The sequence below is a fragment of the Trichomycterus rosablanca genome, chromosome 14, assembly GCF_030014385.1.
Source record: "Trichomycterus rosablanca isolate fTriRos1 chromosome 14, fTriRos1.hap1, whole genome shotgun sequence".
Taxonomy (NCBI): Eukaryota; Metazoa; Chordata; class Actinopteri; order Siluriformes; family Trichomycteridae; genus Trichomycterus; species Trichomycterus rosablanca.
This window is the reverse complement of record NC_086001.1, coordinates 13,691,035-13,703,114: the sequence shown is the minus strand read 5'-3', so window position 1 is coordinate 13,703,114 and position 12,080 is coordinate 13,691,035. Positions and strand designations below refer to the sequence as shown.

Genomic DNA, 12,080 nt, shown 5'->3' with positions numbered 1-12,080 from the left:
GCAGTGTGGATATTAGTACCATTTATGGTTTACATTGTGTTTACATTTGTTACATGGTTTAGTAGATGTTTGCAGTGTGGATATTAGTACTATTAATGGTTTACATTGTGTTTACATTTGTTACATGGTTTAGTAGATGTTTGCGGTGTGGATATTAGTACTATTAATGGTTTACATTGAGTTTACATTTGTTACATGGTTTAGTAGATGTTTGCGGTGTGGATATTAGTACTATTAATGGTTTACATTGTGTTTACATTTGTTACATGGTTTAGTAGATGTTTGCAGTGTGGATATTAGTACTATTAATGGTTTACATTGTGTTTACATTTGTTACATGGTTTAGTATTTGTTTGCACTGTGGATATTAGTACTATTATTGGTTTACATTGTGTTTACATTTGTTACATGGTTTAGTAGATGTTTGCAGTGTGGATATTAGTACTATTAATGGTTTATATTGTGTTTACATTTGTTACATGGTTTAGTAGATGTTTGCAGTGTGGATATTAGTACTATTAATGGTTTATATTGTGTTTACATTTGTTACATGGTTTAGTAGATGTTTGCAGTGTGGATATTAGTACTATTAATGGTTTACATTGTGTTTACATTTGTTACATGGTTTAGTATTTGTTTGCAGTGTGGATATTAGTACTATTAATGGTTTATATTGTGTTTACATTTGTTACATGGTTTAGTAGATGTTTGCGGTGTGGATATTAGTACTATTAATGGTTTACATTGTGTTTACATTTGTTACATGGTTTAGTATTTGTTTGCAGTGTGGATATTAGTACTATTAATGGTTTACATTGTGTTTACATTTGTTACATGGTTTAGTAGATGTTTGCAGTGTGGATATTAGTACTATTAATGGTTTACATTGTGTTTACATTTGTTACATGGTTTAGTATTTGTTTGCAGTGTGGATATTAGTACTATTAATGGTTTACATTGTGTTTACATTTGTTACATGGTTTAGTATTTGTTTGCAGTGTGGATATTAGTACTATTAATGGTTTATATTGTGTTTACATTTGTTACATGGTTTAGTAGATGTTTGCGGTGTGGATATTAGTACTATTAATGGTTTACATTGTGTTTACATTTGTTACATGGTTTAGTAGATGTTTGCAGTGTGGATATTAGTACTATTAATGGTTTACATTGTGTTTACATTTGTTACATGGTTTAGTATTTGTTTGCAGTGTGGATATTAGTACTATTAATGGTTTACATTGTGTTTACATTTGTTACATGGTTTAGTAGATGTTTGCAGTGTGGATATTAGTACTATTAATGGTTTACATTGTGTTTACATTTGTTACATGGTTTAGTAGATGTTTGCAGTGTGGATATTAGTACTATTAATGGTTTATATTGTGTTTACATTTGTTACATGGTTTAGTAGATGTTTGCGGTGTGGATATTAGTACTATTAATGGTTTACATTGTGTTTACATTTGTTACATGGTTTAGTAGATGTTTGCAGTGTGGATATTAGTACTATTAATGGTTTACATTGTGTTTACATTTGTTACATGGTTTAGTATTTGTTTGCAGTGTGGATATTAGTACTATTAATGGTTTACATTGTGTTTACATTTGTTACATGGTTTAGTAGATGTTTGCAGTGTGGATATTAGTACTATTAATGGTTTACATTGTGTTTACATTTGTTACATGGTTTAGTATTTGTTTGCAGTGTGGATATTAGTACTATTAATGGTTTACATTGTGTTTACATTTGTTACATGTTTAGTATTTGTTTGCACTGTGGATATTAGTACTATTAATGGTTTACATTGTGTTTACATTTGTTACATGGTTTAGTAGATGTTTGCAGTGTGGATATTAGTACTATTAATGGTTTACATTGTGTTTGCATTTGTTCCATGGTTTAGTAGATGTTTGCAGTGTGGATATTAGTACTATTAATGGTTTACATTGTGTTTACATTTGTTACATGGTTTAGTAGATGTTTGCAGTGTGGATATTAGTACTATTAATGGTTTACATTGTGTTTACATTTGTTACATGGTTTAGTAGATGTTTGCAGTGTGGATATTAGTACCATTAATGGTTTACATTGTGTTTACATTTGTTACATGGTTTAGTAGATGTTTGCAGTGTGGATATTAGTACTATTAATGGTTTATATTGTGTTTACATTTGTTACATGGTTTAGTAGATGTTTGCAGTGTGGATATTAGTACTATTAATGGTTTATATTGTGTTTACATTTGTTACATGGTTTAGTAGATGTTTGCAGTGTGGATATTAGTACTATTAATGGTTTATATTGTGTTTACATTTGTTACATGGTTTAGTAGATGTTTGCAGTGTGGATATTAGTACTATTAATGGTTTACATTGTGTTTACATTTGTTCCATGGTTTAGTAGATGTTTGCAGTGTGGATATTAGTACTATTAATGGTTTACATTGTGTTTACATTTGTTACATGGTTTAGTAGATGTTTGCAGTGTGGATATTAGTACTATTAATGGTTTACATTGTGTTTACATTTGTTACATGGTTTAGTAGATGTTTGCAGTGTGGATATTAGTACCATTAATGGTTTACATTGTGTTTACATTTGTTACATGGTTTAGTAGATGTTTGCAGTGTGGATATTAGTACTATTAATGGTTTATATTGTGTTTACATTTGTTACATGGTTTAGTAGATGTTTGCAGTGTGGATATTAGTACTATTAATGGTTTATATTGTGTTTACATTTGTTACATGGTTTAGTAGATGTTTGCAGTGTGGATATTAGTACTATTAATGGTTTATATTGTGTTTACATTTGTTACATGGTTTAGTAGATGTTTGCAGTGTGGATATTAGTACTATTAATGGTTTACATTGTGTTTACATTTGTTACATGTTTTAGTATTTGTTTGCAGTGTGGATATTAGTACTATTAATGGTTTATATTGTGTTTACATTTGTTACATGGTTTAGTAGATGTTTGCGGTGTGGATATTAGTACTATTAATGGTTTACATTGTGTTTACATTTGTTACATGGTTTAGTAGATGTTTGCAGTGTGGATATTAGTACTATTAATGGTTTACATTGTGTTTACATTTGTTACATGGTTTAGTATTTGTTTGCAGTGTGGATATTAGTACTATTAATGGTTTACATTGTGTTTACATTTGTTACATGGTTTAGTAGATGTTTGCAGTGTGGATATTAGTACTATTAATGGTTTACATTGTGTTTACATTTGTTACATGGTTTAGTAGATGTTTGCAGTGTGGATATTAGTACTATTAATGGTTTATATTGTGTTTACATTTGTTACATGGTTTAGTAGATGTTTGCGGTGTGGATATTAGTACTATTAATGGTTTACATTGTGTTTACATTTGTTACATGGTTTAGTAGATGTTTGCAGTGTGGATATTAGTACTATTAATGGTTTACATTGTGTTTACATTTGTTACATGGTTTAGTATTTGTTTGCAGTGTGGATATTAGTACTATTAATGGTTTACATTGTGTTTACATTTGTTACATGGTTTAGTAGATGTTTGCAGTGTGGATATTAGTACTATTAATGGTTTACATTGTGTTTACATTTGTTACATGGTTTAGTATTTGTTTGCAGTGTGGATATTAGTACTATTAATGGTTTACATTGTGTTTACATTTGTTACATGGTTTAGTAGATGTTTGCAGTGTGGATATTAGTACTATTAATGGTTTACATTGTGTTTACATTTGTTACATGGTTTAGTATTTGTTTGCAGTGTGGATATTAGTACTATTAATGGTTTATATTGTGTTTACATTTGTTACATGGTTTAGTAGATGTTTGCGGTGTGGATATTAGTACTATTAATGGTTTACATTGAGTTTACATTTGTTACATGGTTTAGTAGATGTTTGCAGTGTGGATATTAGTACTATTAATGGTTTACATTGTGTTTACATTTGTTACATGGTTTAGTAGATGTTTGCAGTGTGGATATTAGTACTATTAATGGTTTACATTGAGTTTACATTTGTTACATGGTTTAGTAGATGTTTGCAGTGTGGATATTAGTACCATTAAGGGTTTACATTGTGTTTACATTTGTTACATGGTTTAGTAGATGTTTGCAGTGTGGATATTAGTACTATTAATGGTTTACATTGTGTTTACATTTGTTACATGGTTTAGTAGATGTTTGCAGTGTGGATATTAGTACTATTAATGGTTTACATTGTGTTTACATTTGTTACATGGTTTAGTAGATGTTTGCAGTGTGGATATTAGTACCATTAATGGTTTACATTGTGTTTACATTTGTTACATGGTTTAGTAGATGTTTGCAGTGTGGATATTAGTACTATTAATGGTTTACATTGTGTTTACATTTGTTACATGGTTTAGTAGATGTTTGCGGTGTGGATATTAGTACTATTAATGGTTTACATTGAGTTTACATTTGTTACATGGTTTAGTAGATGTTTGCGGTGTGGATATTAGTACTATTAATGGTTTACATTGTGTTTACATTTGTTACATGGTTTAGTAGATGTTTGCAGTGTGGATATTAGTACTATTAATGGTTTACATTGTGTTTACATTTGTTACATGGTTTAGTATTTGTTTGCACTGTGGATATTAGTACTATTATTGGTTTACATTGTGTTTACATTTGTTACATGGTTTAGTAGATGTTTGCAGTGTGGATATTAGTACTATTAATGGTTTACATTGTGTTTACATTTGTTACATGGTTTAGTAGATGTTTGCAGTGTGGATATTAGTACCATTAATGGTTTACATTGTGTTTACATTTGTTACATGGTTTAGTAGATGTTTGCAGTGTGGATATTAGTACTATTAATGGTTTACATTGTGTTTACATTTGTTACATGGTTTAGTAGATGTTTGCAGTGTGGATATTAGTACCATTAATGGTTTACATTGTGTTTACATTTGTTACATGGTTTAGTAGATGTTTGCAGTGTGGATATTAGTACCATTAATGGTTTACATTGTGTTTACATTTGTTACATGGTTTAGTAGATGTTTGCGGTGTGGATATTAGTACCATTAATGGTTTACATTGTGTTTACATTTGTTACATGGTTTAGTAGATGTTTGCAGTGTGGATATTAGTACTATTAATGGTTTATATTGTGTTTACATTTGTTACATGGTTTAGTAGATGTTTGCAGTGTGGATATTAGTACTATTAATGGTTTACATTGTGTTTACATTTGTTACATGGTTTAGTAGATGTTTGCAGTGTGGATATTAGTACTATTAATGGTTTACATTGTGTTTACATTTGTTACATGGTTTAGTATTTGTTTGCAGTGTGGATATTAGTACTATTAATGGTTTACATTGTGTTTACATTTGTTACATGGTTTAGTATTTGTTTGCAGTGTGGATATTAGTACTATTAATGGTTTACATTGTGTTTACATTTGTTACATGGTTTAGTAGATGTTTGCGGTGTGGATATTAGTACTATTAATGGTTTACATTGTGTTTACATTTGTTACATGGTTTAGTATTTGTTTGCAGTGTGGATATTAGTACTATTAATGGTTTATATTGTGTTTACATTTGTTACATGGTTTAGTATTTGTTTGCAGTGTGGATATTAGTACTGTTAATGGTTTACATTGTGTTTACATCTGTTACATGGTTTAGTATTTGTTTGCAGTGTGGATATTAGTACTGTTAATGGTTTACATTGTGTTTACATCTGTTACATGGTTTAGTATTTGTTTGCAGTGTGGATATTAGTACTGTTAATGGTTTACATTGTGTTTACGTTTGTTACATGGTTTAGTATTTGTTTGCAGTGTGGATATTAGTACTATTAATGGTTTATATTGTGTTTACGTTTGTTACATGGTTTAGTAGATGTTTGCGGTGTGGATATTAGTACTATTAATGGTTTACATTGTGTTTACATTTGTTACATGGTTTAGTAGATGTTTGCAGTGTGGATATTAGTACTATTAATGGTTTATATTGTGTTTACATTTGTTACATGGTTTAGTATTTGTTTGCAGTGTGGATATTAGTACTATTAATGGTTTATATTGTGTTTACATTTGTTACATGGTTTAGTAGATGTTTGCGGTGTGGATATTAGTACTATTAATGGTTTACATTGTGTTTACATTTGTTACATGGTTTAGTAGATGTTTGCGGTGTGGATATTAGTACTATTAATGGTTTACATTGTGTTTACATTTGTTACATGGTTTAGTAGATGTTTGCGGTGTGGATATTAGTACTGTTAATGGTTTACATTGTGTTTACATTTGTTACATGGTTTAGTATTTGTTTGCAGTGTGGATATTAGTACTATTAATGGTTTATATTGTGTTTACATTTGTTACATGGTTTAGTAGATGTTTGCGGTGTGGATATTAGTACTATTAATGGTTTACATTGTGTTTACATTTGTTACATGGTTTAGTAGATGTTTGCAGTGTGGATATTAGTACCATTAATGGTTTACATTGTGTTTACATTTGTTACATGGTTTAGTATTTGTTTGCAGTGTGGATATTAGTACTGTTAATGGTTTACATTGTGTTTACATTTGTTACATGGTTTAGTAGATGTTTGCAGTGTGGATATTAGTACTATTAATGGTTTATATTGTGTTTACATTTGTTACATGGTTTAGTATTTGTTTGCAGTGTGGATATTAGTACTGTTAATGGTTTACATTGTGTTTACATTTGTTACATGGTTTAGTATTTGTTTGCAGTGTGGATATTAGTACTATTAATGGTTTACATTGTGTTTACATTTGTTACATGGTTTAGTAGATGTTTGCAGTGTGGATATTAGTACTATTAATGGTTTATATTGTGTTTACATTTGTTACATGGTTTAGTATTTGTTTGCAGTGTGGATATTAGTACTGTTAATGGTTTACATTGTGTTTACATTTGTTACATGGTTTAGTAGATGTTTGCAGTGTGGATATTAGTACTATTAATGGTTTATATTGTGTTTACATTTGTTACATGGTTTAGTATTTGTTTGCAGTGTGGATATTAGTACTATTAATGGTTTATATTGTGTTTACATTTGTTACATGGTTTAGTATTTGTTTGCAGTGTGGATATTAGTACTGTTAATGGTTTACATTGTGTTTACATTTGTTACATGGTTTAGTAGATGTTTGCAGTAGATAGTACTATCAATGGTTTATATTGTGTTATTGGTATTTTCTTGTTAACATTGTATCTTAGTATTGATCATGTTCTATTGTTTAGTGTGTGATTCTTTTTTCTGTAGTGTTTTACTTTATGTAACATGTCTTGCTTGTGGTTTAGACAGTTTATTGTTTGGGTTTTGGCTTTGTGGTTCATATTGTGTTGTTATTTGTTTGGTGTGCATGTGTTTGTATTGTTGTGGAGTTGGTTTATTTGTTGTGGGTAGAACGGTTGTACAGCAGTTTTGTGTGTTTGAGATGAGATTTTATGTTGTGTGGTAATATTGTTTTTAGTTTTATTGCAAGGTTTTGTGGTAAATACTGCACAGTTATATTTTTATAGTGAGTTTAATGTGGGTTTGAAATCTTGTGGGTTTAACTTTAGTTTAAAATGTTTGTTGATAATACTGGGTGGTTATGTTTGAAATGTTGGTATTAATACTGGGTGTTTAATACTGGGTGTTTAATACTGGGTGGTTGGTGTTGTGTGTGTTTGCAGTGTCAATACTAAGTGGTTTTATTTGTGTACGTGATTAATACTGATTTGTTTGTGTTTGAAATGTACATGATTTATACTGAGTTGTTTTTGTTTGAAATAGTTGTGGTTAATACTCAGTGGTTGGTGTTGTGTGTGTTTGCAGTGTTAATACTAAGTGGTTTTATTTGTGTATGTGATTAATACTGCGTTGTTTGTGTTTGAAATGTATGTGATTAATAACACTGAGTTGTTTTTGTTTGAAATGTTTGTGGTTAATACTGGGTTGGTTTGTCTGTGTTGTGGGATTATTGTGTGTTTAAAATGTCTGAGTAAATACTAAGTAGTACTGGTTGTGTTTGAAATGTTTGTGGTTAATACTGAGTGGTCTTGGTAGTGTTTTAAATTTTTGTGGTTAATACTGGGTGGTTTTGCCTGTGTCTGAAATGTGTTAGGTTAATACTGGGTTGTTTTTGTTTGTGTTGGGGGTTTATTGTGTGTTTGAAATATCAGTGGTTTATACTGAGTGGTCTTGGTAGTGTTTTCAATGTTTGTGGTTAATGCTGAGTGGTTTTGCTTGTGTCTGAAATGTGTTGGGTTAATACTGGGTTGTTTTGTCTGTTGTGGGATTATTGTGGTTAATAATGTTTGTGGTTAATACTGAGTGATCTTGGTTGTGTTTTCAATGTTTGTGGTTAATTGCCATCACAAAATTGCTACCCGTCCATCACTTGATGAAACAAATGTCATTTACATCTGACCTCTTTTGAAAGGCTAACAGTCTACTTAAGGACTCAGGTAAATAACATTTGTCTTTTTTTCACTACATATATTTTGTACATTATAGTTGCACTTTTGCCCACATCACATATTATTTTAAAATTGTAATAGCAAAACTGTTAACTACTGTTTTTATCGTGGTTATTGTATTGTGAGCTGTCCGCTATCTATTATTCCTCATTTTCTGTTGTGGTTAGGACTCTGTGCAGGCTACTAGAACATCTTTAAATCAAGCATTTCTTCATGTCATTATAGACTTTGCTTTGTGTACAGGGGTACAGTGATGCTAAAACAGAAATGGGCCTTTCCTAAACTCTTGCTGCAAAGTTTGAAGCATATAATTTCGTTTATAGAACTGATTTATTGCTTATTGCGCCTGTTTGCAATTGTTGTGGCGAATACACGTGAATTCAATAATTAGAAGGGGTGTCCTAATATTTTTGTCCATTTAGTGTATTTATGAAGTTATTTTATCTGGGGTTATATTTGGAGTTTTCTAAAATTATGACAAACTGCTGGATCATAAATATACACACAGCGTTTTTTTATAAAGTTGGTGTAGTAGTAAATAGTTGAGCTTTCTGGCATGGACTGACTACAGCTAGTGAATTCTCTATTCACATATAAATTGGGGCTAGTTTGACGACACCTAATAACAGTTTCCTTTGCTGTTTCATGTACTAAGCCGAAGGCACCAGCTATAATGACTCATACAAAGCTGTGAAACAGTGTTTGCCCCTTGCCAATTTGTCACAGCATCTCAATGTTATTCAAGTCAAGACTCGTCCCCTCCAAAACCCCAATTTTGTTGACTTTGTGGTGTGCTTGGGATTACTGTCCTGCTGCATAACCTAACTGTGCTTGAGCTTTCAGTCCCAAACTGATGGTCAGACATTCCCTTTCAGGATTTTCCAATAGAGAGCAGATTCATGGTTCCATCAATTGTCCTGCTGAAACAAAGCAGGCCAGAATCATCACATCATAATCATATTTGATTGTTGGTGTGATGTTATTATTGTGGAATTGATGTTAGCTTTATGCCACATGTAACGGAACCCAAGTGTTCCAAAAAGTTCTACCTTTGATTCATTAGTCCACAAAACTATATGCCAGAAGTTCTTGGGGGGAATAGAAATATCTTTTGGCATTTGTGTTGTTTTTGGTCAGGATGGTTTGTTTCTTGCAAGTTTCCCATGGATACTATTTTGTCTAGTTAGATTATATACAGTACATTGACCTTAAGGGCGGCACGGTGGCTAAGTGGGTAGCACTGCCGCTTCACAGCAAGAAGGGTCGATCACAGGTAGGGCGGTCTGGGTCCTTTCTGTCTGGAGTTTGCATGTTCTCCCCGTGTCCACGTGGGTCTCCTCCGAGAGCTCCAGTTTCCTCCCACAGTCCAAAGACATGCAAGTGAGATGAATTGGAGATACTGGAGAATAATTCTGGGTGTGGCTAGTAAAACTGAACCGGTAACTTGTAACCTTAATTTGGTTTACTGGTAGATTTAGTAACTAAGAGGGAAATGACATTTGCACATAGGACCTGAACAGTATTTTTTCTGCCATAAGGTATTGCAGGTATTGTTTAGGTGGTGGATCATTCTCAGCACTGCAGTGACACTGACATGGTGGTGGTGTGTTAGTGTGTGTTGTGCTGGTATGAGTGGATCAGACACAGCAGCGCTGCTGGAGTTTTTAAATACCATGTCCACTCACCGTCCACTCAATTAGACACTCCTACCTAGTTGTTCCACCTTGTAGATGTAAAGTCAGAGACGATCGCTCATCTATTGCTGCTGTTTGAGTTGGTCATCTTCTAGACCTCCATCAGTGGTCACAGGACGCTGCCCACGGGGGCGCTGTTGGCTGGATGTTTCTGGTGGTGGACTATTTTCAGTCCAGCGGTGACAGTGAGGTGTTTAAAAACTCCATCAGTGCTGCTGTGTCTGATCCACTCATACCAGCACAACACACACTAACACACCACCACCATGTCAGTGTCACTGCAGTGCTGAGAATGATCCACCACCCAAATAATAAGTCTTGACCATTGAAGAACAGTATGAAAGGGGGCTAACAAAGCATGCAGAGAAACAGATGGACTACAGTCAGTAATTGTAGAACTACAAAGTGCTTCTATATGGTAAGTGGAGCTGATAAAATAGACAGTGAGTGTAGAAACAAGGAGGTGGTTTTAATGTTATGGCTGATCACTGTATATGTTACAAATATGCAAAAATAGAAGAACAAAAAATTAAAACAACGTTAAATTACTAACAGTTATTTAAGAGGCTTTGCGAAAAAAGTGAAACATACAGTATAGCAGCTTGGATTATTAATATGGTGTTGTAGAAATCTCTAGAATGTAATTTAATCAATCACAAAAAATAAAAAAACACTTGCAGAAATGATTGAAATTCCAAAAGTGCCATGACTCATGAGTATGTAAACATTTAATGTATGTTGGGTGTTTTGTTGGTGATGTGAAATTTCATGTGAATTCTAACCAATTATGACTCTATGCCTGTGTGTTACACTGTGTACTTGTACAGGATTTAGGTGTTTTTACCAGAACATAACACATTGTACACCGATCCATCACTAACTGCTGACCAGCTACTAAACTGTGAGAACACAAAAGCTGGATTAAGCAGGTGGGGGAGGGTGTGCACATGTGTTTGTGTATTGGAGTCAGACGTTAGATAGGCCTACTTTGTTTCTGTCTGGATTTGAGATGATTCAGATCGATCCAATGACCGATCCACTCCCCCTAAAAACAGCTGATCCGATCACACACTCGGACATTATCAGAATCACAGTGATGGAAAAGTCTGAATCATCACACAGCAGGAAGTAATGCAATGCTGATGGACTAGAACATTCTTCAGCAGTCAGAATCTCCTAACTTGTACATTTGTCCATCAGTAAAAATGCTTACTAGACTTTTTAGGTGTGTAATTAAAATAAATGTAGTTGCAAATTATTTTCAGTTTTGCAGTCTTTTGAGAGAGAGTGAAATTTGAGCCATGACCCACTTTTGCTCGTAAGGACAGAGCCTTCTGTGGGTACTCATTTTATATCCAATCATGATTCCCTTACCGGTTACCAATTCATCTTGCTTTAAACCTGAAAATTTAATAAACTTTTTTCTCTTATTTTAGATAGATAAATAAATAGATTTAACTTTGTCATTGCTCAGTACAGGTAAAAGGAATTTAAAAAAGAAGTTAAAACATCTACTGAAAACACACCTGTATACTGCAATTTCTGTTTTGTTCATAACAAATCGTTTAAGCAGTTTAATCCCTTTTTTGTTGTATTATTTAGGCTAATATAATTTTCAAAATATGTACAATTGAGCACACGGGGCGGCACGGTGGCTAAGTGGGTAGCACTGTCGCCCCAAAGCAAGAAGGTCCTGGGTTTGATCAGGTGGGACTGTCCGGGTCCTTTCTTTGTGGAGTTTGCATGTTCTCGCCATGTCCGCATGGGTTTCCTCCGGGTGCTCCGTTTTCCTCCCACAGTCCAAAAACATGCCACCAGGCTAATTGGAAACTCTGAATTGTCCTATAGGTACCAGCCGCTAGATGCACAAACCAGTGCATTGTAGTGCAGGTCCCAAGCC

The 12,080-nt window shown here is 32.9% G+C and overlaps 1 protein-coding gene across 4 annotated transcripts in view; it reads left to right on the top strand.

The window, feature by feature from the left end:
* LOC134326126 (sodium/potassium/calcium exchanger 2-like) overlaps positions 1–12,080 on the top strand; it is a 129,879-nt gene that overhangs the window by 48,120 nt on the left and 69,679 nt on the right. For 2 of the 4 annotated variants that reach the window (XM_063008337.1, XM_063008334.1), the window contains exon 1: positions 8,389–8,474. The exons of 1 other annotated variant lie outside the window; for it this stretch is intronic. The gene's annotated coding sequence lies outside the window, so the exon portion shown is untranslated. Of the gene's footprint in view, positions 1–8,388; positions 8,475–12,080 lie in introns of those variants that run through there. One more of the 4 variants, XM_063008335.1, reaches the window with a different exon arrangement.